We start from the raw sequence: 26361 nt of genomic DNA on the forward strand, positions 1-26361 counted from the left end.
CCACTGACTGTACCTGAATAAGTGGGATTTTTAAAGTTATGACTGAAAAGATTTTCAGATCTCCACCACTGCCATCAAATTATTAAGCTGCTAAATGAAATCCATGCCATTGCATACCATCTTGTATAAGCAGTCCTCACCACTGACCATTATGTGTTTGCTTTTTCCGATTCTGTCATGGGATGTGGGCATCATTGTCTGGCCGGCATTTCTTGTCCATCCCTAGTGTGAGGTTTCCTGCACCTTGTGGTAGGTTTGCTGCCAACATCCTTTTTATTAATGTTTGGGATCAACAGAGTCTGATGTGATCATAGAATTCCTACAGTGCATTTAGTCTGCACCAACCCTCCTTAGACCATCCCACCCCAGGCCCAACTTCCCCCACCCTATCCCCATAACCCCACTGTTTTTTACCATGGCTAAGCCACCTAGCCTGCTTACCTCTGGACCCTACAGGACAATTTAACATGGCCAGTCCGCATAACCTGCACGTCTTTGGACCGTGGGAGGAAACCAGAGCACCTGATCAAAACCCATGCAGTCACAGGAAGAATGTGCAAACTCCACACAGTCAGTAACCCAAGGCTGGAATTGGACCCTGGCTCTGATGCTGAGAGACAGTAATGTTAACCACTGAGCCACTGTGCCACCTCAAAGGTTGAGGAAATGTATTTGCTAGATTAAGAGAAGAGGCTCTTCTGTAGTTTATTGCATTTTAGTGAGTAAGTATAAGTTGATCAACATTGTTACGTTGGATGGTTGTCTTGCTCCTTCAAGATACTAAACTGTTCTCTCACCGAGTACATATGACATCATCTTAATGGAAGGTTCTTCATGTACGTCTTAATATTAACACTTTCACGGACACTTACACCCTCATATGAGAAATGGCAAAGTTAACATTAAATGTATTGTTGGAATGCTGAAGATGTGCTTCAGATTCTTTGATGGATCGTTCAGCTCCTTTCTGCAAGATTGCATGACCTACTCCTGCTCCTGTTTGTTTTGCATGCACAACCTTATTCAGAATTGTAATGGGGGCACTGTGTCTTGTGCAATGTGATGCAGCAGATAAGGCTGGAGTTGTAGGAAGAACCATATGAGTGCTCTGTACCTGAGGAAGAGGATGGGAAAGGTGGAAAACTAAAAACAGGATGAGGAGCATGATATGACCTGAATGCATGTCAATACATAACCATATGCTAGAGATATCCAGCACAGGCTCAAACTGGCATGGTTCTGCTAACTCAGGGCCATGTGACCATGTCAGTCACATTGGCAGTAAAAATGACAAATCAATATACAACTCGACACCGGTGTGATTTCCCTTATGAAACTGTAAAGCCTTTCTCTTCCATATTCCTGGGCGTGTACACCATTCTACTCTTGTCTATTCAACACAATTAGTGACAGGCTGCTCATTCCCCATCATTGAGTAATGAATTTCTCGTAAGTGGCACCATTTGAATTCTGAAACAGGTGAGGTCTGTGAAAACGTCGATCAACTCAGCCTTCACCTCTCCTGCAACTGTGCAGGAGCAGGCACAGCCATTAAGCTGTGAAGCAGCATTTAGGGCTTTAGCTTGGGCAGGGATGGAAGCTCCTTGAACACAGTGCTCACTTTTATGGACCATTTGTACATCTCCCCTCTCATGGTCCACCAGCCAAGAGCTGGAGGGAACATTGCTGTGCTTTAGTAAAGTGTTGGGAACAGCCAAAGCAAAGCTTTCCTCCATCTTACTTATAATAGAAAATGGAGTGTGCAGCTCATTGGTGAAGGGAAACATACACTTGATCACCCAACGTATGGTTCTCCAAGCAGAACCTAGCTGCTATATCCATGGAGGTCAATTATCCATGCAAATAACTGAAACACCTTGGCACTCATTGTGGAACCAGACTCTACTATTCTTTCTCCTGTGATGCATAATATCTGTGGAAATGTTGACCGAGTCTCTCACATTTTCTGTTGCTTTTCCAAGCTGTCATTTCTATTAAATATCCCGTGTACATCTGTGTCCAGCTGAAAAGAGGAGCTATTGCAATCTGATGAGGGCTGCCACTGCCATCCTGGCCCATTGTAAGACACCACAAGGTCAAGTCCTTATATCGTTATTATGACTTGGCAGTGTAACTTCACACTATAATCTACTACCTAATTTGTCATAGATGCGTGGTTGTTGTCTAACATGAGTCATCATTCTTTGTGATGGATGTTTGATTACACACATCACAGAATAGTTCCAGTGCAGAAGGAAGGATTTTGGCCCATCACGACTCCACTGGTTCTCTGCTTTTTCCCAAAAACTCTGCAGTTAGTGTCTAATTAAGAAATCATCCTCATCCAAATGAACCACACATTTGTTTCTTTTAGAAAACACGTTAAAACTATGCTCTCTGATTCTGGAACTTTGGTTTTGAAAGCTTCAATTAATTCTCAACTTAGTATTCACCTGTCCAACAAAAACTGTCTCAACCTCTTCTATTTATCCTCAATTGAAGTTTTTCATCTCTGAACCCATTTTTGTAAACCTCTTCTCCACTCTAATGCCTTTTTGTCCTTATTACAGTGTGGTGCTCAGAATGGTACACAATACCTGATCTAAGGTCCAACCAGTGTCCTTATAGGTTTAGCATAACATAGAGTCATAGAATCACTACTGTGTGGAAACAGACCCTTTGGCAGAACAAGTCCACACTGACCTTTGACATCCTACTCAGGCCCATCCCCCTATAACCCACCTAATATATACATCCCTGAATACTACGGGCAATTTAGCATGGCCAATCCACCTAGCCTGCACATCTTTGGACTGTGGGAGGAAACCAGAGTACCTGGAGGGAGCGCATGCAGACATGGGGAGAATATGCAAACTCCACGCCTGAGGCTGGAATTGAACCCAGGTTCCAGGTGCTGTGAGGCAGCAGTGCTCACCACTGAGCCACTGTGCTGCCCCCAAAAAAGGGTCCATCCTAAGCTTCTCTGTATCATTCCAATTTTAGTATATGTGCTGCCAAAGAGCACTCTCTGCTCTGCTCCACTCTGGAACTCTGCGCCCCTATTAAGAAAGCCTGGAATACCAAATATTTGTTTCAGCAGATTTCTTTACATGTCCTGAAACCTTTCAATGACTTATGTAGATATACACTCAGGTCTCTCTGTTCCTGTACACCTTTAGAATAGTATTCTAGATTTTAACAGAAGTACTGGAGGAATGCAGCAAGTCTATCAGCACTTTTAGAGAGAAAAAATGTTAACGTTTTGCGTCTAGTGACCCTTGGTCAGTTCTGACAAATGATCGCTGTACTAGTTTTTTTCTCTGTAGAAATGTTGCCAGACCTACAGTGTTTCTCCAATAATTTCTGTTTATGTTTCAGATTTCCAACATCCACAGTTCTTTGTGTTTATTACCTTTCATTTTATATTTTCACTCCATTTTATTTGCACGAAAGTGCATTATCTTACATTTTTTCACATTGAAATTCATCTGCCACCTCTTTGTCCACTCTTAGCACTGTCTATTTGCAGTTCTACAATGTCCTCCTCAAACTTTAGAATGTTCCCAAGATTTGTGCTGTAGCCCAAATTTGAATTGACTTCATGGATCAGGATCTACATTTTTTTTGTATTAGGAAAAGTAAGGGCCCCTACATTGACCCCTAAGAGCTCTGTTACAAACCTTCCTCCAAACTAAGCAATGCCCAGTAATCATTAGAATCTGTTTCACTTCACTCAGCCAATTTTGGACCCATGTTCCTACTGATCCTGTTATTACATGACCTATCACTTTCCCCACAATTCTTTGTGTAGCTCAGTATTGAACACCTTTTGGAAGACCATTTTCACCATGCCAACAGCCTTGTTCTCACCAACCTGTAGTAGTTTGTATGTGTTGCCTTTTCTTTGTAGAATTTAAACATTGCTATGCGTTATAACATAGACTATACCCAATGAGATTATACCTTTGCATGAATCAAATTCTTTTAAGATAAATGTTGAATTCTTGTGCTACTCCTGAACTGGCTGCATCCATAGGAGATTGCTAGGCTGGGTCTGCAGCAAGGGGTATGGGAGCCAACAAAAAAAGAAAGCTCACAACACTTGGCTCTCACAAATGCATCTAACACAGGCATTCATCTCGGGCAGAAGTGGTGGGAATGACTGCAACACAGTTATTGTGGAGACAAGGCCCCACCTTCTCATTGAGGGTTCTCATCATCATGGTGTATGCCACAATAACTCAAACTGATGTAGCAGCTCAAAACGTACCATCCTAAATGGTGCTGTGGACCCTCAGCAGCAGAACTGTATTCAACCACAATTTTTAACCTCACAGCCCAGTATATCCTAACGATTACTGTCGAGCCAGGAGATCAACCCTGGTTCAATGCAGTGTGCAGGAAGGCATAGGAAGAACACCAGGCAAACCTAAGGTTGAGGCATCACCTTGGTCAAGCCATAATGGTAGACTGTTTGCATGTGGAATTTCAGAAGTGAAATGTAATGGGCCAGGGCTAAATGATTCCACAGCCAATGGATCAGACCTAAGCACTGCAGTCCTCCTTCATCCAGTCATCTACGGAGGTGAGCAGTTAAATCACTAACCCAAGGTGGAGGCAACACAAATATTCATATCCTCAGTAATAGCTGAGGGGTCTGTCAACCAAATGGTGAGGAATCCTTGGTTGAGGAGTAAGGTGGACATTTCTGAGGCCTTCTGCAGCGGGTGGCATCATTGGAGCATATGTGATGGAGATGGAAACACTAGGAAAATGGAATTGAGTCTTTACAGGAAACAGGGTGTGAGGATGTATCATCAAGGTAACTCTGAGAGTTGGGGGGTTTGTAGTGGATATTCGTAAACAGCCTATTATCAAAAATAGAAAGAGGGACATTGAGGAAGGAGAGGGAGGATGAAGTGAAGCTGAATGCATGGTGGAAATTGGTTAGACTTTTCCAATTTCAGATGAGAGAGGGAAACAGAACCAATGATGTCATTGACGTACAAGAGAAAAGAGTTGAGAGTGGGGGCCCAAGTAGGACTGGAACAAGAAATGCTCCCCTTCCCCTACAAAGAAACAGGCATCACTGGGGCTGATACAGGTACCCATGGCCACTCCTCTGACTTAAAGAAAGTGAGAGGAATTAAAAGAGAAGTTGTTCAAAGTGAGGAAGAGCTTGGCTAGGCAGAGGAGGATGATGGTGAATGGGGTTAGGGGTTAGCTCGGGCCTGTATTCGCAGGAAGAAGCAGAGAACCCTGAGACCATCCTGATGGGGAATAAATGCATAAAATGGATTGCACATCCCTGGTGAAGAGGAGGCAGCTGGAGATTCTTAAACTGACATAAAGGGTCAGCTGAGTGGCAGGTGTCAGTGGGAAGGGAATAGAGAAGGGAAGAAAACTATTGACTTCAGGTAGAAAGAGAAACTTTCTGTGGGACAGGAGCAGGAGGAAACATTAGACCTGAGTAGACAGTTCTGCTTGTGGAAACTCTCCCTAGGATTGATTTTCTTCGTGGAAAATCAATTTCCTGTGCATTTCTCTTGCTGCCTTGAACTGCATGGGAATAAAAAGGCAGTTTTTAATTTTCCTCCAGTTCAAACAAACAGACAATTAGCACTCTATCATCCTCCTTCGTTTCTGAATGAAAAGGTTTCTCACAAATGAGTGGTCTTTTGGTGGAAATAATTCACCACTTGAGGACAAAGCTAATCATTGAGCCCCATGCTTGACTTGAAGCCTGATCACTTCAATATGAAGTACATGAAAGAATTGGCACGCTGGTTTTGTGATGGGATGAGTACAAACTTTTTTTTATTATTCACTTTAAGGAAAGACAATATGTCATGGTGGTAAATTATCCTCATGTTGTTACTGACACACATTGTAAATAGTTGACAGTTGACATGCAGGGAAAATAATATGACATCTGTCAACAAATGACATTAAAGTAACATGATTTTTGTTTCCAAATAAAAAAAAATGAAAACTGCGCAATAATTTTGTTTTGCACATGTAATGCACAGAAAACTATTGTTTTGAACTGCTGTGGAATTAAGATGATTTTTGACAGAAGAATTCCACTTTGAAATCCCATGAGCTTTGACTGTCGTACTGTCAAAGCCTGGCTGGCCCTTCATTGATACCAAGAAGTACAAAAGGAGCATCGGGCACAGAATTAAAGAGCCTTCTTCAAAAAAAAACTGTGTAACCTATTTAGTTGTGAAACTAGTCAGATAGTCCAATTATCAAAATTTAAGAATGAGAGCCAAAAAGCAAACTTAAAAATGGCTGCGACTATGTACATTTTTGGAGATTAACCTCCTGCTATTCAGGGTAGAAATACTCCCAATTGTAAACCAGTGGAATGATTTAATTTTTCTGAATTAAAATTCCAGCGAGGAAATGGTTCACATGACCCATACTTCTGCTGAACATGAGGTCATATCAAAAGAATATTTGATAAAAGATCATCAATCCCTGAGGACTACAACTTGCTGGTTTTGGTTCTGATTTTAACTGCCTGTAATTTTTGACAGCCTTTTTTTCACATTTCATTCTCCGTGTATTTCTTCTGTCTGTTAATTTTGGTGTCCTCAAAATAAGCGGTGTATGAAGCCCAAAACCCTCAAAAAATTCAGCTAACCAAGCCCAGGTGACTTCCCTCCTCTGTGCATTTTGATTTCTGATGGGATGTGCATCATTTGAAACCTTTGGGTTCAGAAATTTGAAAAGTTTGTTCTAAGTATTGTTCTCTCTTTGATGATCAAATCTGACACCACAACACCAAGGTCTGTTTATATCAACAGCTTCAGAACGTGCTTTTAAATATGTCTACGTGGTGAGGAAGACCCAGTAGTACACACCTTCACTGATTAACAAAGATCTTCTGCTCTTTTATGTTTGTTACTTAACTCTCACCCATTTAATAGTTTGCGTTTTAACTTGGACTTTAATATTTTGCTGTTTCAATCAAATTTGTAATTCTTCTCGTGGAATTTTTTTCTTTGCCTTTATGATCTCTTTGCTTTAAGTAAATTATAGGCAATTTTCTTCCACCTCTGCAGGTGAATTCTTCACATTCTTAATTGTATTTTCCATGTCTCTTTCATTTTCTGTTCACATTTTTAGAAATCACACAACATCTTGCTTTCATTAATTGCCTTCGTTTTTACTTAGCGTTACCCTTTGCTGAATTCTTCTGTAAGAAGATTGACAGTGAAAGGAAAATAAGTGATCCAAGATTTCAGGAGAAGCCCACAGGCAATGCCAAGTAGCAATAAAGGGTAGTTCACAGTACAGTAGAGCCAAACTGAGTCAACAATTATAGGTGAGTGACACAGTTTCACATACTGTATTACCAAAACTTTCATGATAATGAATTTTATCATCTACAATCTAAATACCACACTGGAAGTCACAAGTTTAATTTTGTATTAAAAAATGAAAAAAGAACTTCCAACAGAATACCAGATCCAATAGGTGCTAAATCTTGGATTGTAATGCTCACAAAGTCATTTGCTCACAAAGGGTTGCAATTAAAACAAAATGGTAAATGTGCTTCCTTTGGAGGAATTGAACCCTGAGGATGCTTTGATAGGAGGGAAAGGCTCAATGTGGATTGGAACAGTGTTTCTCCCCCCACTGAGATTCTGCACTGATTGCTGGAGAAAAGGAACAGGCAGTTCTTGGGATTGCTATTGTTAGGTCTACAATTAACCGGATTTGAGAACATATTCGTGGGTGTTTCCAAGCTTTCCTAAGAATTCCATCCAGTTTAAATCTGGCAGACACAGTGGAACATGCTCTCATCGGCATAGGTCTGTACCAAGAGTTAGGATGGCTCCAAGAAAAGAAAAGTGCACAAATAATTGCTCCCAATCAGTTTCCATGGCTTAATCACTGGGGGAAAGAAAAACATATTTTGGTCTCCATTCTCAGATTGTTTTTACATTTCAGCTATCTCTTTTCAAGAACCACTCTAGGTCTTTTCATCTCAGTGTAAGATATATGTGCAAATATTTGTTGGGATTTATGATAGTAAATAGAAGGTTAATGGGAATAAACATCTGGCCAACATCTCTTTCTCAGGTTTGCTGCAATATCCACTAAAGCTCAGCATAAGCAGAAAGAACAGTACCCCTGTTTTGCTTGGGGACCCCGCAGCCTTCTGGACTTAATATTGAGTGAATAATTTTAGGGCCCTAGCAACTTCTTCCATGTTCTTACCCCAAACCAGACACACCAGACTTTGTCACCACATGGGCTGCTACCACAAACAACCTATTGTCAACCACTAATGATCCCCTTTCGCAGCTCCCAGGCTGACCTTTATCCATTGCTTTTCTGCCCCACTGTTTTTTCCCCTCGCTCTGGGCTCCATCTCCACCTAATGTTTAGTTACAGTCGCACATACACACATGCACACGTCAGCCTTTTTCCAGCTACAATCAGTTCTGAAGATGGGTCACTGGACCCAAAATGTTAATTCTGTTTTCGCTCCACAGATGCTGCCAGATCTGCTCAGGTTTCCAAAAATTTCTGATCTTGATTAAGGCTAGAGGGAAGCCACTGGAATTTCTACTGTTGGCACTTCCATCTCTTCCCACAGTCCACTGAAACATTACGCTATTGACAACACATCCCTGCGCGCCCCCCAAAATAAGGAATATTGAATGTGAAACAAAAAAAGTGTGAGAAATTGAATTTGAAAGAAGAAAGTATGAAAAAACTGTTCAAAACTACTGAGGGATTTGATAAAGCATATGGAAGAAACTATTTTCACTGCTCATTGACCTATTAAGTAGAGGGTCACAATGTCACCAGAAAAACATAAGGATATATTAGGTTTTTGTTTTTACATGCAAGCCTGATTGGGTTCGCTGAACTTTTCATAAAACTATGGCAAAAGTACAAGGCATAACATCCTGCTGAAAGAGAAGTACATAGGAATTTTTAAAAAAGACAAATTTTTAAAAAAGACAAAAAGACAAAAGGAAAAGGGGAGAGGGTGGAGGAGTGGTATTAAGTAGAGAGCATGGTCAATGGCAGAACAATGGGTAAAGTGGCCTCTTGCTAGACTGTAAAATTATATGATTCTAAAACAGCAAAACTATAGTAACCATTGCCAAGTACTACAGGCTTAAATTAAAAGACTTCTGTGTCATTTATTTCATTCCTGGGACTATTTTGTTTTTCTGTTAACCAAATATTTCCAATCTTTGAGCAATTAGGAAATGGTCTCCAGAGACACAGTCAGATGCTTGTGCCAAAATTAACAAGTTAATGACAATTTAAATTACTTGCAATAATACTAGTGGTGTGAATGGGAATAAAGGACAGTTAGGGATTTATAACTTTGGCCCAGATTTTCCTATTGGATGATAGTTTTTGCAGCTATGACTCCTGAAGGACGTGCTATGGGACCTCTTGGAGGTCAAAGTACAATATCTGGGAAGTGTAAATTTCTGATCTGCAATTTCCGTCTGTTTGGAACTTTCAAAAAATGTCCTCCACTCTGACTTAGAGGAGAAGACTTCAGGTGGAAGCTTACAACCCAATGGTCTCAATGTGAACTTTACTAGCTTCAAAATCTGCCCACCCCCAATCTCATCCCAGGACCAGCACCCCCTCTAATCCCCACCTCTCTGACCTGCCCATCTTCTCTCCTACCTATCCACTTCACTACCTACCTGCTATCACCAGCTCCCCCTCTCTCTATTTATTTCACAGCCCCCTTCCCCTCCCCCATTTCTGAAAGTGGGTCCCGGAGAAACATCAGCTTTCCTGCTCCTCTGATGCTGCCTGTCCTGCTGTGTTCCTCCAGCTCCATACCTTGTTATCTAAGACTTCAGATGGTGTTGACTCACCTTACTGAAAAGCCAATAAGAGCTCATTTTAGAAGATGAAAGCTGGTTTGAACTCCTGGGCAACTACAAAACTGAGCAGCTGACTAATTGCTCACACTTGACTTCCGCACCCTGAGTTTCCTTGTTCTGAAAAAGAGTCATTATTGAACTCCAAACATCTCTCCATCAATCTTGCTTGAATGAATGAGTGTTTTTAGCACTTCATATTTTCACTCCAGACTTACAGCACCTGAAATGCTTTGTTTGAATTTCAATGATGATGGAAAAGTTATCACTTGTATAAAAACTGTAATTTACTTGGCTACAGCAACACCTGCTGTGGCTGGATCCACCTGTTATGCTTAGAGTCAACCTGCCTGGAGAATATAGGGGCAGGTCCTTTTTAATGTGAGCAGTCAGCATTCACATCACTTAAACAATGATTTGACATTGTGCTCCATGGAGCACTCTGACAAGGAGGGCAATGGAGTGCCACTACATGGGATATTGGCATTGCACCTCATAGCAATGAACACCGCACCAGTCACATCACAAAGAGACAGTAGGATACTAAGTACTGTTTGACATAATTCCTCAGAGGCTGGCATCCTGTCACCAAGTCACCGTTTATTTACGTGTGTTCTTAACACCGATCCAGCTTCCTCAGAGCTGGCTCTCAGAATGAACAGAATGTCTGATATTCCAGTTTATGTCTGTCAGCCAGAGCTCCTTGAATGGACCAAGTTAACAAATTGATTCAGGGAACTCATATTTTATGAGATCCACCTAGCTGACCTTGTTACAATCACTACCCTGTATGAATACCTTGTTCTACCAGACCAAGAAAAAGCATCAATACAGATAAAAGCATGCTGCATTAAATGTACAATTTAAGGTGAGAGGAAATCAGTTCCATGTCCTGTGCAGCTTATGATTTTTTGTATTGGCATTGTGCTTTGTGGGTTACAGATGCCAGTATTGATATTTCTCATATAATATGATAGTTGTGTTCTTACATCACCTCGTGCTATAGAAAATCACGTTGTAGGGAAATCACTAAAGAAAATTGCAATACCTGTACAATAGCAAGTTTGCATTATTCAAAAAGCATCCACTATTCATCAAACGCGTTACAGCTAATTCATGTGTACGAAACATGCATTATAGCAGAACTATCAGTATTAAGGTCACCTGTGATTACTTCTGCTTCATAGACATGACTGTCTTCAATCTGCAATGATCAATGACATAGCCAAAGTTGTTTGTGACCAGGATTTGCACCCCACAGTCATACACTGCATGCATTTCATACTTACAAGAATATGATTGCAAATGACTCCAAGCCGTACTCTGCAAGAACATAAATGATGCTATTGTCCTTGAAGGGCCTCCTGTCTGTCAGATGTGAAGCATGTATGTTAGGTCAGAAAACAGATTCTGCCCATCTGGATGTGGTCACTGCCATTTTCCATTTGCAGTTTGAATTGAGGAGACATGAGAACACAGATTGCATTTGACATTGTGAGTTGAAGTCTCAATTTGACAATCAAGTCTGGAAATTAATGTCATGAATAAGGATGGCCTTGAATATGGTAAGACATGCTTCCTTACCACTCTTTCTATGCTGTTGGGTGAACGTCAACATCTATTGGTTTGGTTTGTGTTCCCCTTCTGGATAATGACAAACTGTGCGTTTACAGAAGGCAGTGAGGACAGAATAACATTAGCTTAGGGAGGGATGTAGCAAGGGGCAGGTAAACTATGTGTCCTGGAGGTTAAACAATGACAAAGATGAGAGAATGGCATATTAGAACAAAATGCCAGCCATGCCATCAATGTGCCATGGTCTGCATGGTATCCCGGTTGCTGTGCCATGCTGCTGTCAGTGATGTGCAATGCTGGATTTCCAATGCTTGTCCAGATGCACTGTGAGCATTGAGGAATGGCATGGGTTCAAGAGATACTGGTCTCCTAGAGCATATGTGCTGAGTAGCAAGCTATCCTGGGAATAGCATGTGGTAAGATGTGCCAGAATTAGACATGATGGACATTATGGGGGAGCATAGGTAGTTAATGAGGTGAGTTTGGTATGACATGTCAGGAAAGCTTAATAGGCCTCATGACAGAAATCAACAAACTCAGTGCAACTTGGACTCAGCTAAAAAAAACTATAAAATTCAGCCCGTAGTTTCATATCATAGAATTATAGAAACCCTACAGTGTGGAAATAGGCCCTTCGGCCTAACAAGTCCACACTGACCCTCAGGGCATCCCATCCAGGGCCATCCTGCATAACCCACCTAATCTACATATCCCTGAACACTATGGGTAATTTGCATGGCCAATCCACCCAGCCTGCACATCTTTGGACTGTGGGAGGAAACCGGAGCTTCCAGAGGGGACCCATGCAAACACAGGGGGAATGTGCAACTCGACACAGACAGTTGTCCGAAGGTGGAATTGAACCTTGGTCCCTAGTGCAGTGAGGCAGCAGTGTTAACCACTAAGCCACCATGCTGCCCACTGGTATTATTATATCTGTCAACTTTGAAATTATGTACTGCACACTCAAGTCCAGGTAATTAATTATATCTAAATAAAACTAATGACCCAGTACTGTAACATGGGAGACAACATTGCACACTTCCCTCCGTTGAAAATAAAGCTCCCATCACTGTTCTTGCTTTCTCCCCTGTAGTCAATTTTGACATGCTACTATTAATAGCCTTTTGGAGGTCTAGATAACAACATTACCTTTATCCACTTTCTCCATTTTTACCTGAAAAGGTGGTAGAAACAGTTATATTAGTAATTTTCCAAATTGAGATTGAATGGATCCTTGGAAAAAAATGAAAAAACAAGGTTATGGATAAAGAGACAAGGTCAACATTGGATATATAGTGGACACAGTAACAATGGGCCAGATGGCCCTGTGATTGAATGTTCTATAATTTCTATCCTTCATCAGAATTCTGATTGTCTTATTACTGTTGTGGAAAGTGCCTCGGGATATTTTGTACATTTAAAGCATTGTAGAAATGCATATTGCTGCATTGAGAAGGCATTTGTACTTCATAACACTAGGTAAAATATTCAACAGTTTATAATATTTCAGGGACTTTCCATCTATCCTAATTAGTTTAAAATCCACGAGAGCTTGAATTTTTTTAGGTGAGTTATGTAAACAAAAGGACCAATTATAACCAGAAATATAAAAGGAATACTGGTATTAAATTAGAAAGAGATGAGGCTTGGCATTGATGACTTATGAAGCATTTATATTTAAAATCTGAGCTGAAGTTCTTTACTCAGGGATGCAAATATGAATCTAGACATATACATAAGAGAAGCATTTGACGGGGGAAGTGAAGACAGAGACTAACAAATAGATATGTGATGCTGCTAGCCAATATTAGGGCACATATCGTTCTCCATATTGTGAATGCCATTGTCAAAAATAGCAATGAGAATGCCAGAAGCCTGCTGAGCAATTAAATATTCATACATGCTATTTACCACAATAGAACAAAGTGGTAAAAACGAATTGACTGCCTGCTGTAGTCCACTACTGCATCTTGAAGCAAAATTCAGACTGTGGTCTCTTCAATGCATCTGCAAGGTATTGGAACAGAAATCAATGCCTTTGATTTATAAGTACAAATTAAATCAATTAGAATGAATGAGTGGTTGAAAAGAATGGGTACACTGAGTTAAACTATTATTGGCAAACATAAATTTGAGATGCTGTGGGCTCAGCTTTGAATCAATTGAGGTTAAGATCAACAAGGATAATAACTTCAAGCGTTAAATCCAGATGTGTCAAAAGAATTTCAAATATATGATAAAAATCATTGCTATGATTAAATCGTCAGGATGTGTAGCCAAGCAAAACAGATTATATGAAAGATAATGTAACCCAAATATAGTGAAACAATTCCTAAGTCCTGATTCATTTGCCACATGACTAAATGGAACAATACTCCCTGTTGTTTATTTTCTCCACATTTTTAGCACTCAGCAAGTTGACGGATATTAGTGCTAGCGAACTAGTGCTTGGGTTAGACTCCTTTTGAACACTCATTGTCAGTACTTCTTTGTTCCTAATTGAATTAGCAATCTGTCCATTTATTTCTTGAACTCTTCAGAATTTGCTCTTCTTTGGGAGACAACAATATGCCAATACTTCTGCAACTCTTAAGTAGTCAACTATAGGGCTGATCCTGTTTGGATGTTCAACACATAAGCATTGATTAGGAAATCACAAGCCTTAAACACTCGATCAGATAATCAGTCCTTATAAATTATTTTAATTGTCTTTCACAACAGCTTGTAATTATGTTCCTAAACAGTTCATTTATCTCTCTACCCCAGTGGTGATGTTCCACTTTATACACATTTTCACCAGAGGGTGAAAGTGTCCAGAATCTGCGCTGCTCTGTCATAATTCTTAAGAGATATATTTCAATGATTCCTCTTTTCTCACTGAAAGTAAGCACCTTGTAAAATCTCCTTCAAAAATCACCCACACAATCTTAGGTGACAAGTAAGCCACAGATCCTGCAATCCTTCCCTTGAAATCATGACTATCACAGCTTGTTTGGTATCAATACTTTAGGCATTAGATTATGAAATAAATTGCATAATGCATATACTGGGATAAAACAATAGAAAACTTTGATTTTATAACAAGATTGAGATACGTCAAAGAAATTAAAGATGGTGTGAAATTGAAATTAAACAAAAGGAGTAATGATTACTGTTAAATCAGAAGATTGGAAAAGTTATAAAAGCCTACAAAAGATGACTGAAAAAATGGAGAAAATAAATCATGAAGGCAAACTAGTGACTCGTACATAATAATGAAAAGTAAGAGCTTCTTTAAATGCAAAAAAGGAAGAGAGAGGCCAAAACCAAATCAGGTCCCTAAGAGAACAAGGCTGGGGGAATAATAATGGGGATATCAGGAAATGACAGAGGAGTTGAGTGTATATTTTGCATCAGTCTTCACAGTATAGGACATTGATGACGTACGAAAAATAATAAACAATCAAGGGAAGGGAGAAAGGAAATAAACACAATAACTAGCATTCGAAAAAAAGAATTACAAAAACAACTGGGAGTAAAGACCAACAAGTTATCTGGACAGGTGCATCTGAGGATTCCAAGCCTCTGACTCAGGAAAATACAAGAGAATTGGAAAACCACCAATGTGACATCCTTGTTCAAAGAGAGAAGGAATCAAGAATCAAGTAAACATTGGTTAGCTTAACAGAGGTAATAGGAACTGCAGATGCTGGAGAATCCAAGATAATAAAGTGTGAAGCTGGATGAACACAGCAGGTCAAGCAGCATCTCAGGAGCACAAAAGCTGACATTAGGGGCCTAGACCCTTCATCAGAGAGAGGGATGGGGTGAGGGTTCTGGAATAAATAGGGGGAGAGGGGGAGGGGGACCGAAGATGGAGAGAAAAGAAGATAGGTGGAGAGGAGAGTATAGGTAGGGAGGTAGGGAGGGGATATGTCAGTCCAGGGAAGACGGACAGGTCAAGGAGGTGGGATGAGATTAGTAGGTAGGAAATGGAGGTGTGGCTTGGGGTGGGAGGAAGGGATGGGTGAGAGGAAGAACAGGTTAGGGAGGCAGAGACAGGCTGGGCTGGTTTTGGGATGCAGTGGGGGAAGTTAAAAGTTTATTGCAGGTTGTGTGGTGCAGTGGGGGGAGGGGACGAGCTGGGCTGGTTTTGGGATGCAGTGGGGGAAGGGGAGATTTTGAAGCATTTTGATACCATGGGCTGCAGGGTTCCCAAGCGGAATATGAGTTGCTGTTCCTGCAACCTTCGGGTGGCATCATTGTGGCACTGCAGGAGGCCCAACCTGGACATGTCATCTAAAGAATGGGAGGGGGGACTTGAAATGGTTTGCGACTGGGAAGTGCAGTTGTTTATTGCGAACCGAGTGGAGGTGTTCTGCAAAAGGGAGGGGGAGTTGAAATGGTTCGTGACTGGGAGGTGCAGTTGTTTATTGCGAACATAGCGGAGGTGTTCTGCAAAAGGGAGGGGGAGTTGAAATGGTTCGCGACTGGGAGGTGCAGTTGTTTATTGCGAACTGAGCAGAGGTGTTCTGCAAAGCTTTGCAGATCACCTCCGCTCGGTTCACAATAAACAACTGCACCTCCTTGTCGCGAACCATTTTAACTCCCCCTCCTATTCCTCAGGCGACATGTCCATCATGGGCCTCCTGCAGTGCCACAATGATGCCACCCGAAGGTTGCAGGAACAGCAACTCATATTCCGCTTGGGAACCCTGCAACCCAATGGTATCAATGTGGACTTCACCAGCTTCAAAATCTCCCCTTCCCCCACCGCATCCCAAAACCAGCCCAGTTCGTCCCCTCCCCCCACTGCATCACACACCCAGCCCAGCTCTTCCCCTCCACCCACTGCATCCCAAAACCAGCCCAGCCTGTCTCTGCCTCCCTAACCTGTTCTTCCTCTCACCCATCCCTTCCTCCCACCCCAAGCCACACCTCCATTTCCTACCTTCCAACCTCATCCCACCTCCTTGACCTGTCCGTCTTCCCTGGACTGACTTATCCCCTCCCTACTTCTCCACCTATACTCTCCTCTCCACCTATCTTCTTTACTCTCCATCTTCGGTCCGCCTCCCCCTCTCTCCCTATTTATTCCAGAACCCTCACCCCATCCCCCTCTCTGATGAAGGGTCTAGGCCCCAAACGTCAGCTTTTGATGCTGCTTGGCCTGCTGTGTTCATCCAGCTTCACACTTGGTTAGCTTAACACCTCTCTTATGGAAAATGTTAGAGTCTATTATAAAGAATGTAATAGCAGAATATTTAGAAACAAATAATATAAATAAGAATGTACATGGCTTCATAGAAGAGAAATCATGCTTGACAAGTTTATTGCAGTTCTTTCAGGTGGCCACAAGCAGGGCAAATAATGGGGAACGAGAGGATGTAATATATTCAGATTTCCAAAATGTCATTGTCAAGGAATTACACATAAAGTTAATTAAGATAGAAGGCCACAGTATTGGTGATCATATATTAGCATGGATAAAAGATTGGCTAAGTAATAGAAGACAAAGAGTTTGTATAAAAAGATATTTTCGGGTTAGCAGCCTTTCTCTAGTGGAGTACCACAGGGATCAGTGTTGAAGTCACATTTTTTACACATAAAGGGCTTGGATTTGGAAGTGAATGTACTATTGCCAAGTTTGTAGATAACACAAATAGGTGGGAAGTCAAGTCGTGATGATGACACAGGATCTACAGAGGGACATTGACAAGCGCATGTGCAAAATGTTAGCATGTTACATAATAAGGGAGAATGTGAGATTAGGCACTTTGGCAGGAAGAATAGACAAGCTGAATATTATTTAAAGGGGGAAAGACTGCAGAAAGCTGTAACACAATGGGACTTTGAGTGTCATCATTCATGAACTACAAAAGGCTCGCATCCAGGTTCAGTGGGTAAAAGGGAAAGCAATTGGAAAGTTGGACTTTACTTCAAAGAGAATGTTAAAGAAGTGGGGGAGGGGAGCTTACTAAAATTAATACAAGGCACTAATCAGATCATACCTGGACGGTTTTGAAGACTTATCCAGGCTGCTTCTACTATATATGCTTCTGTTAGAGGCAGTTCAGGGAAGGTACTGTAAACTGATCCAGTTTATGGAGGGACTGTGTAATGAGGAGGGGCTGAGTAAGTTTGACCCCATTGGAGTTTCATAGAATGGAGTTCAGTAGATTGAGAAGCAGCCTTACTGAAATGTACAAGATTCTTAGGGTAGATTGTCAGGTAGTTTCCTCTTATGGGAGAATCTAGGGCCAGAGGGAATACTCTCAGAATAAGGGGTAACCAATTTGTCTATAAATGACTCCAATCTCTATGGAAAATACTTGGAAAATTAATTCATATTGAATAGGTCACAATTTTGGACAATAGACAATTTAGAAAAAGGATTAAAACAGCATCAGTTTATGCAAATACAGTTTTATGCAATGCAGATCTAAATTGGGCATTAACCACAAGAAAACAGCTAATTTATAATGAATGCTTGCATGTATTCAAAATTAAAATGGATTTCTTAGATTGTCTTAACTAATGAAGAAAAACATGCTATAGTCACCATATATACCTGGCCTGTGCAGTGCAGTACAAAACATTGGAAAGCTAAAACATTCTCTTCCTACAAATTGATACATAACAGTTTCTTATAACAGCTGCAAAGTCTTTATTCTGAAAGAAGGTGCAGTTTTAATTTACACTAGCACAAAGTCAGGAGGATGTGACTTAAGATAGTACAATGCAACATTTTTCAAGGCAGGATCATGGATCAGCAGAAAGCTGTTTATGGACTGAGCAATGATGCCTCAGGTAAATTACTGCATTGGTGCATCAGGTAAAATATGCTTTGGAAGCAAATTCACACTAAACATATAGAGCATAAAATGATGAATGTTGAATATTAATACATAGCGTTTTCAAAAATGTTAAAATCTTACAGTATATTTACAGTATATATACAGTATTGTAAATCTTGCATGTGCCATGCACTTTCTGTTGAGAAATACAAGTTCCTGTATCTTGATTTTGGAATACTCTTTGCAAATTGAACATTGCAACTGATTATGTAAACCTTTACAGTTGAAAAAGACAATCTCTGCATGTTACATTTTCATCATTAGAGTTTGTTCACCTAATCAAATTGTTCAAACGTCAAGTCATCTAATTGATTGAATGCTTCTTGCTCTTTGTGAATCTACTTGGTTTTTTCACAATGTTATTTTTAGGTGATAGGAATAAGTTCAAAAGCTGAATTATGGTACATTATTACGTCTTTTCAAAGAGGAACAGAGATTATTAGATGGTAATTTTAATTCAATTTGTTAGGTAGGAATCCCATGGGTTTATCGAGCACTGATTTTAAATGCTATACAATGCAATTCGTTGATTTCAATGAAATAGAAAAACAGGCAGAGTGTGAAAGCACTACCCAGCTGGATTTGGTTAAAATTGCCCCAGTCTATGATGTGAAAGAATACTATCAACCAACAAACAGGACAATTTGTACTCATTACACCAATTGTAGATTTGGTTAATAGTTGAAGTATGAATGTCCTACAGCCTTATGAATAACTCGGAATAGAGCTTTACAGGTGAAACAGCACCTCCCCAATCTTAGACGTTTGAGACCAGATGATTCAAACTTGGTAATTACCCTCCCAACACCGGTGGGAAGCAGTATATCACTGTAGCATGACACATAGTGGCTATTACAAGCTAGAATAGAAGTCCTCAGCACATGGACAATTTTACAGTTGTTCCTGTTAATTGATGACTGAGAGACTTGTGCATCTAGTTGCATCATTTGTTGTTGGATTCATGTTTCCTTTACTTTCTACTTGAGATAGGGTGGAAAGATATTATCTTTCATTCAGAATTCAAATCTATATTTGCTTCATAGAAGCTGTAGAGAACAACAGAGGGATGCTAATCTGGTGAAGGTGCACCCAAAGTACATTCTACCTTTCTCCTGGTATCATCAAGTAACAAGGTATGTAAGCAGTGATACTCTTACTTACAATAAGTCAAGGAATAGTATCTGTGGATGCTTCACTGATTATGCCATTTCTTGTTATCAAGACCATATGGAGATATTAAACCTTTAATTACATGTGTCTTTGACCTAACAGCCAAAAAAAATTCCTGTGGATGTAAATTCAGTGGCTAATATGAAGGAGGCCTTGAAACAATGAAATTAAAAGATAGAAACGTATGGCAACCTGAACTGTAACTCATGGCAGTTATTTCAGACTGTGAATATAATGGTAGAAAAGACAGCAGTTCGGCAAGAAACATATTTTGTTTCTTTCCCTTTCAAGAATACACAAGAATCGAGGTCAAAAAATTCACTGCTGGACTGAAGTGCTCATGGGAAAGGATGTGCTAGTGAGTTGAGGTTATTGCATGTGTCAGTGAGTTGAGGTAGTTATCTGAGTTTGTGCATTAGTATACTGTGAACATCACAGTCAAAAAGCCCACCCACTAGTCACCCCTGCATTACAGGTAAATGATTCTCTTGTTCTGCATGCCAGTAGCCACTTAGCCAGTGAGTTAATCAAATTGAAACAGGACAAAAGAAGGACTCTCTCAGGCTGAATGCTGTTAGATAGCTACCATAAAAAAAAGGACGTGAATTTCAACTGATCTGCCAAGTCCAGAATCCTGAAATCAACCACTTTACCATCAATGTTCCACTATCTACTCATCACAAGTGATTCAGAGATTGTTCCAATTATCTTTAAATTTTTATCCTTTTTTAAAGTTCTGTGCACGTGTTATTATTTCTTCTCATATTTAATAAGTAATAAACTCACTTTGTTTGCTAACTCAAGAAGGTTTTGTTGACTGGCTTTTTTAAAAGAAAACAATTCATAATGTCTGGGAGAAAGGCATCCATCAGGGAGGGAATTCTTTCTAAATTAACCTTATTGCACGCACTTAAGGGAGTACAGAAAGGGAGTCAGTTCAGCCCTTCTCATCAAGAAACTTAACAGTCTGGTAAAATTGGGGGCTAATCTGAAATTTGGTCATAACACTGTAAGTAGGCCAACAAATGTCATCCTTCAGAGGCTCATTGAAATCATTGGCTCTTAAGTTATAGAGTCTTAGAGTCATAGAATTGTACAGCACGGAAACAAACCCTTCGGCCCAACTTGTCCATGCCGACCAGGTATCCTCGGTACGTCTCGTCCCACTTGCCAGCATTCGGCCCATATTCCTCTAAACCTTCCCATTCATATACCCATCCAGATACGTTTCAAATGTTATAATCTTACCAGACTCTACCACTTCCTCTGACAGCTCTTTCCATACATGCACCCCCCTCTGTATGCCTTTTAAATCTTTCCCCTCTCACCGTAAACCTATGTCCTCTGTTTTGGACATCCCCACCTCAGGGAAAAGACTCTGCCCATGCTGCACATGATTTTATAAACCTCTTTTAGGTCAACTCTCAGCCTTCGACACTGCAGGAAAATAGCGCCAGCCTATTCAGCCTTTCCCTGTCGCTGAAACCTTCTAAAACTGGCAATATCAAACAGGAAATGACATCACCAATACAGGAAATGACATCACCAACCCAAGGAAACCTAACCAGATAAATAGAAAGCGGGACATAACATCAGCGTTTCATCGGAGGCTCACTGATGATGTTACCTAGTATGGTGATGAAACGTCTGAAAACTAACATTCCAGCTCAGTGAGCAAACTCACATCCAGAACTGGCAATATCCTTGCAAATCTTTTCTGAAAATTTCAAGTTTCACAACAGCCTTCCTGTAGCAGGGTGACCTGAATTGCACACAGTATTTCAAAAGTGGCCTAACCAATGTCCTGTACAACTACAACATGACCTCCCAACTCTCATACTCAATGCACTGACCAATAAAGGCAAACATCCCAAATGCCTTCTTCACTATGCTATCAACCTATGACTCCAATTTCAACGAACTATGAACCTGCACTCCAAGGTCTCTTTGTTCAGCATCACTCCCAGGACCTTACCATTAAGTATATATTACCTTCTTTGTTATGCCTTTCTAAAGCACAACACCTCACAATTATCTAAATTCAACTCCGTCTGCTACTCCTCAGCCCATTGGCCCATCTGATCAAGAGCCCATTGTAATCGGAGGTAACATTCTTCACTGTCCACTACATCTACAATTTTGGCCTTGACTCTTCTCAATTTCTTTGCTACATGGTTATAGCACTCTGTCACTTAGGACACTTGTAACTGTGGCCGTTGCTGAACATTAATACTTTAACAGTTATATTCGTTACTAGCAAGGCTGTCTCAATCCCATAGACAACAAACTCTAAGATATTATAGGATGCATGATTCCCTCAGGTACAGAAGCCATGGAATGAAATCTGTCCCAATATATGCTTCCACGTCCAACATGAAAACATTTTCCCAACATTTAACTTATTAAGAAAACAGCATAATGGAATTTAAAAAAAATTTTTTTTCTAGGTGTTGCTCTGTTATATTAATTTTAAAGTAATTTACAGAACTACGGCTCTGACAGACAAGTTTCTAGGTGGCTACTGGAAGATCAAAGCTATGCTTCATAAAACCTAACACTTTGACTAAACTTTTGGTCGTCCTGGTAAGGATTGTGACATATAGCCAGGTAACAAATTGTGTTTGATTATGCTTGTAGAGCACCTTGACATTTTTTAATATTAAATGTACTACATGAATGTACTTTATTGTTAGAATTGTGGCTGTTGACACCTGCACACTTTCTTGGACACCTGTTGAATACTGCTTCAATAAGATCAATTCATCCATCCAGTGTCACCATTAAGAATAGTTTTATGAGTTTAAAGACACACTATAGATATTTGTGTGGATCTGATATCATGCAACAATGCAGTTTGCCAAGGTCCTCATGGATCATGAACAAGATCCACTCTTTACCTTATACAGCTTTGCTTTCCAAAGTACATCCTCATAGTGAAGAAGAGTGTCAAAGGATATAGATCAGTTGCAGATATTGGTGGAGAAATGGTAGATTGAGTTTAATCCAGGTAAGTGTGAGGTGCTGTACTTTGGAAGATCAAATGTTAAGAAAAAATATACAGTTAATGCCAGGTCTCTGAACAGCTTTGATGTACAGAAGGACCTTGGGGTTCAAGCCCTTATCTCCCTGAAAGTAGCCACACAAGTTGATAGGGTAATAAAGAAGGCATACTGTATGTTTGCCTTTATTGGTCGGGGAATTGAGCACAAGAGTCAGTCTGTCTTATTGCAAATTTATAAGACTTTGGTTAGGCCACAATTAGAGTGTTGCATTCAATTCTGGTTACCACATTCCAGAAACGATGTGGAGGCTCTGGAGAGAGTGCAGAAGAGGTTTACCAGGATGCTGGCTGGAATAGATGATATGAGCTGTAAGGAGAGGCTAGAAAAACTTGGGTTGTTTTCTCTTGAGTGGTGCAGGCTTAGGGGAGACTCAATAGAAGTGTGTAAAATTATGAGATGCATAGACAGGGTTGACAGTCAGAGTCTTCTTCCCAGAGTTGAAATGCTTAATATAAGGGAACATTCATTTAAGGTTAGAGGGGGAAAGTTCAAGAGAGATGTGAGGGGCAAGTCTTTTACATAGGGAGTGGTAGGAGTCTGGAACGCACAGCCGTGGGTGTTGGGTGGAGGCAGATACAATAGGGGCACTTAGATAAGCATATGCAAGGAATGGAGGGATATGACCCAGTGACAGACAGAAGGGATTAGTTTCATTTGGTATCATGTTCAGCACCACATCCAAAGGGCCTGTTCCTGTCCTGTATAATTCTATGTTCTATAAAGTAGCATTCTTCCATGATCAGCAAGAAAAGGAGAACGGCTGAGGAACATGCAGGGGGCTTTAATTCGTATAATATATTAGCTTTTACCACCAATCCTCAAAGTCTCTGGGAGATCTGCCATCCTTACCTGATCTAGCCTACACATGTCTCCAGACATCAGTGCTGTGGTCGACTTCAACTGCCCTCTGATACAACCTAGCCAGCCACTCTGTTCAAGGACATTTAGGGATTGGCACAAAATGCTGGCATCATAATTGATGCCCACATGCCATGAATAAAGAAAAAGAGGTGGATGAGTTCCTAATGGGAGGCATTACTGACATCTGTATGAAACCCCAATTATTTGACTCTGGAAACGATTAAAACATTATTATGAATGTGTACATTTCACCTGAGTAGCAATTGAATTAATTTGATAAATATTCAATGTATAGATACATTCATTCAGTAATGTACTTTTCACAAGGTGGAGGAGAAAATCAAAGGAATGTATTGCTGGGCATACTTTCCACAGTTTCTGAAAACAAATTTGATGAAAGCTGAGCACATACTCCTGAATCTGCTTTATGGGTTACAAATGGTCCAGGTTTAAGCATTTGAATACATAATATTAAACAACAACTCCAGTTATATTAAAAGAGACATTGCAGTCATTCATCCCAGAATGACAATCACCACCATATCATAAAGCTTATTGGTCTAACATCAACAACCCCTGTTGTAATTTTTGGTATATCATTCCAGAAATAATCAATCATCTAGCCCAGAAGGACCTGCATGTCCATTGGTGAGTGCATTTCCACCACGGCCCTGTTTCTCTATTTTCTTCAGAATGACCCTTCAAGAGACAACAGCAAGTTTGATTGTTGGCATATACACCTAGTTGCAAACAGGCGCTCCTCTCTTCAACCTGTGATAATTAATGGCAAATATGACTACAACAGAAGATCTTATTGTGGAGCTTCTATTTGTTGAGAATTAGAGGAGCCAAAGCTGCTCACAGTAAATTAGTACCCTGAGACATCATATATCTTTCGACTTATTGTTAGCCTAAAGGAAACAGATATAGAACTTCTACCATCGCCCCAAAGTATTACAATCCACCACAGGTCAGCATTAATAGCTAGAATTTCAACATGTAATAGAACAGTTTACCAATTTGTGTAATCTTAAGTGAAATGATGCCACTGTCACTAAAGACGTAGGCAATTGACTGTCCAAGTTGTGGTTTGCTCCCTCTCAGAGAACAGCTGACACAAACATTCCCTATGCATCTCTGTCAAGTTCAAATATACAGAGCAGTTGTTATTTTCACTTTTCTGATAGGTCAGTAACATAGATTCTGTACAGACAACAAATGCAACTCTGCTGGAGTTATAGAGCTGTCTTTGATTCATTGTGAACATCACATGGCAGGACCATATCACAAACAATGAAGTTCTCAGTAGGTCCAAGCTGCCCACCACTGAATGCATTCTCTTGCACCATCACTGCATTGGACAGGATTTGTGCCACAAATGGTGGATTCTGAAATGCCAAAATCAGTGCTTTATGGTGAGCTATGATTCATAAGAGAGACAGAAGTGCACCTTGCAAAAGCTTCAAACGTGAGACATAAAAAGAGCTCTCTCATTCTGACAATGACTGAAGAGTTTTGGTTGCATGAGGTTGATGAGAGAGATAGCTAGTACACAACAAGTAAACTAATGTTCAAGTTTCAAAGAAACAGATGTAAAGCTCTGAATGAGGGCACAGACAACACAAGTCTGTTTATACCACCATATATATCCAACACATCCCTCACCTTCCTGGACCTCTCAGTCTCCATCTCAGGCAACCAGCTTGTAACTGATGTCCAATTCAAGCCCCCCGACTCCCACAGCTACAGAATACACCTCCTCCCACCCACCCTCCTGCAAAAATTCCATCCCCTATTCCCAATTCCTCCGCCTACGCCGCATCTGCTCCCAGGATGAGGCATTCCACTCCTGCACATCCCAGATGTCCACGTTCTTCAAGGACCACAACTTTGCCCCTGCAGTGGTCAAGAATGCCCTTGACCGCGTCTCCCGTATTTCCCGCAACACATCCCTCACACCCCGCGCCCGCCACAACCGCCTCAAGAGGATCCCCTTCATTCTCACATACCACCCTACCAACCTCCGGATACAACGCATCATCCTCCGACACTTCCGCCATCTACAATCCGACCCCACCACAGAAAACATTTTTCCATCCCCACCCTTGTCGGCCTTTCAGAGAGACCACTCTCTCCATGACTCCCTTGTCCACTCCACACTCCCCTCCAACCCCACCACAACCAGCACCTTCCCCTGCAACCGCAGGAAGTGCTACACTTGCCCCCACACCTCCTCCCTCACCCCCATCCCAGGCCGCAAGATGACTTTCCATATCAAGCAGATGTTCACCTGCACATCTGCCAATGTGGTATACTGTATCCAATGTACCCAGTGTGGCTTCCTTTACATTGGGGAAACCAAGCAGAGGCTTGATGACCACTTTGCAGAACGCCTCCCGCTCGGTTCGCAATAAACAACTGCACCTCCCAGTCGCGAACCATTTTAACTCCCCCTCCCATTCCTCAGATGACATGTCCATCATGGGCCTCCTGCGGTGCCACAATGATACCACCTGAAGGTTGCAGTAACAGCGACTCACATTCCGCTTGGGAATCCTGCAGCCCAATGGTATTAATGTGGACTTCACGAGCTTCAAAATTTCCTCTTCCCCCACTGCATCCCAAAACCAGCCCAGCTCGTCCCCTCCACCCACTGCATCCCAAAACCAGCCCAGCTTGTCCCCGCCTCCCTAACCTGTTTTTCCTCTCACCTATCCCTTCCTCCCATCTCAAGCCACACCTCCATTTCCTTCCTACTAACCTCATCCCACCTCCTTGACCTGTCTGTCTTCCCTGGACTGACCTATCCCCACCCTACCTCCCCACCTATACTCTCCTCTCCACCTATCTTCTTTTCTCTCCATCTTCAGTCTGCTTCCCATTCTCTCCCTATTTATTCCAGAACCCTCTCCCCATCCTCCTCTCTGATGATGAGTCTAGGCCCGAAACGTCAGCTTTTGTGCTCCTGAGATGCTA

The 26361-nt window shown here is 41.1% G+C and overlaps 1 pseudogene; it reads right to left on the reverse strand.

Moving 5' to 3' along the window:
- Window positions 1-2963: 2963 nt before the first annotated feature.
- LOC125455977 (U6 spliceosomal RNA) lies at window positions 2964-3025 on the reverse strand (annotated as a pseudogene).
- Window positions 3026-26361: the final 23336 nt, after the last annotated feature.

This window comes from Stegostoma tigrinum, chromosome 10, assembly GCF_030684315.1.
Source record: "Stegostoma tigrinum isolate sSteTig4 chromosome 10, sSteTig4.hap1, whole genome shotgun sequence".
Classification (NCBI taxonomy): Eukaryota; Metazoa; Chordata; class Chondrichthyes; order Orectolobiformes; family Stegostomatidae; genus Stegostoma; species Stegostoma tigrinum.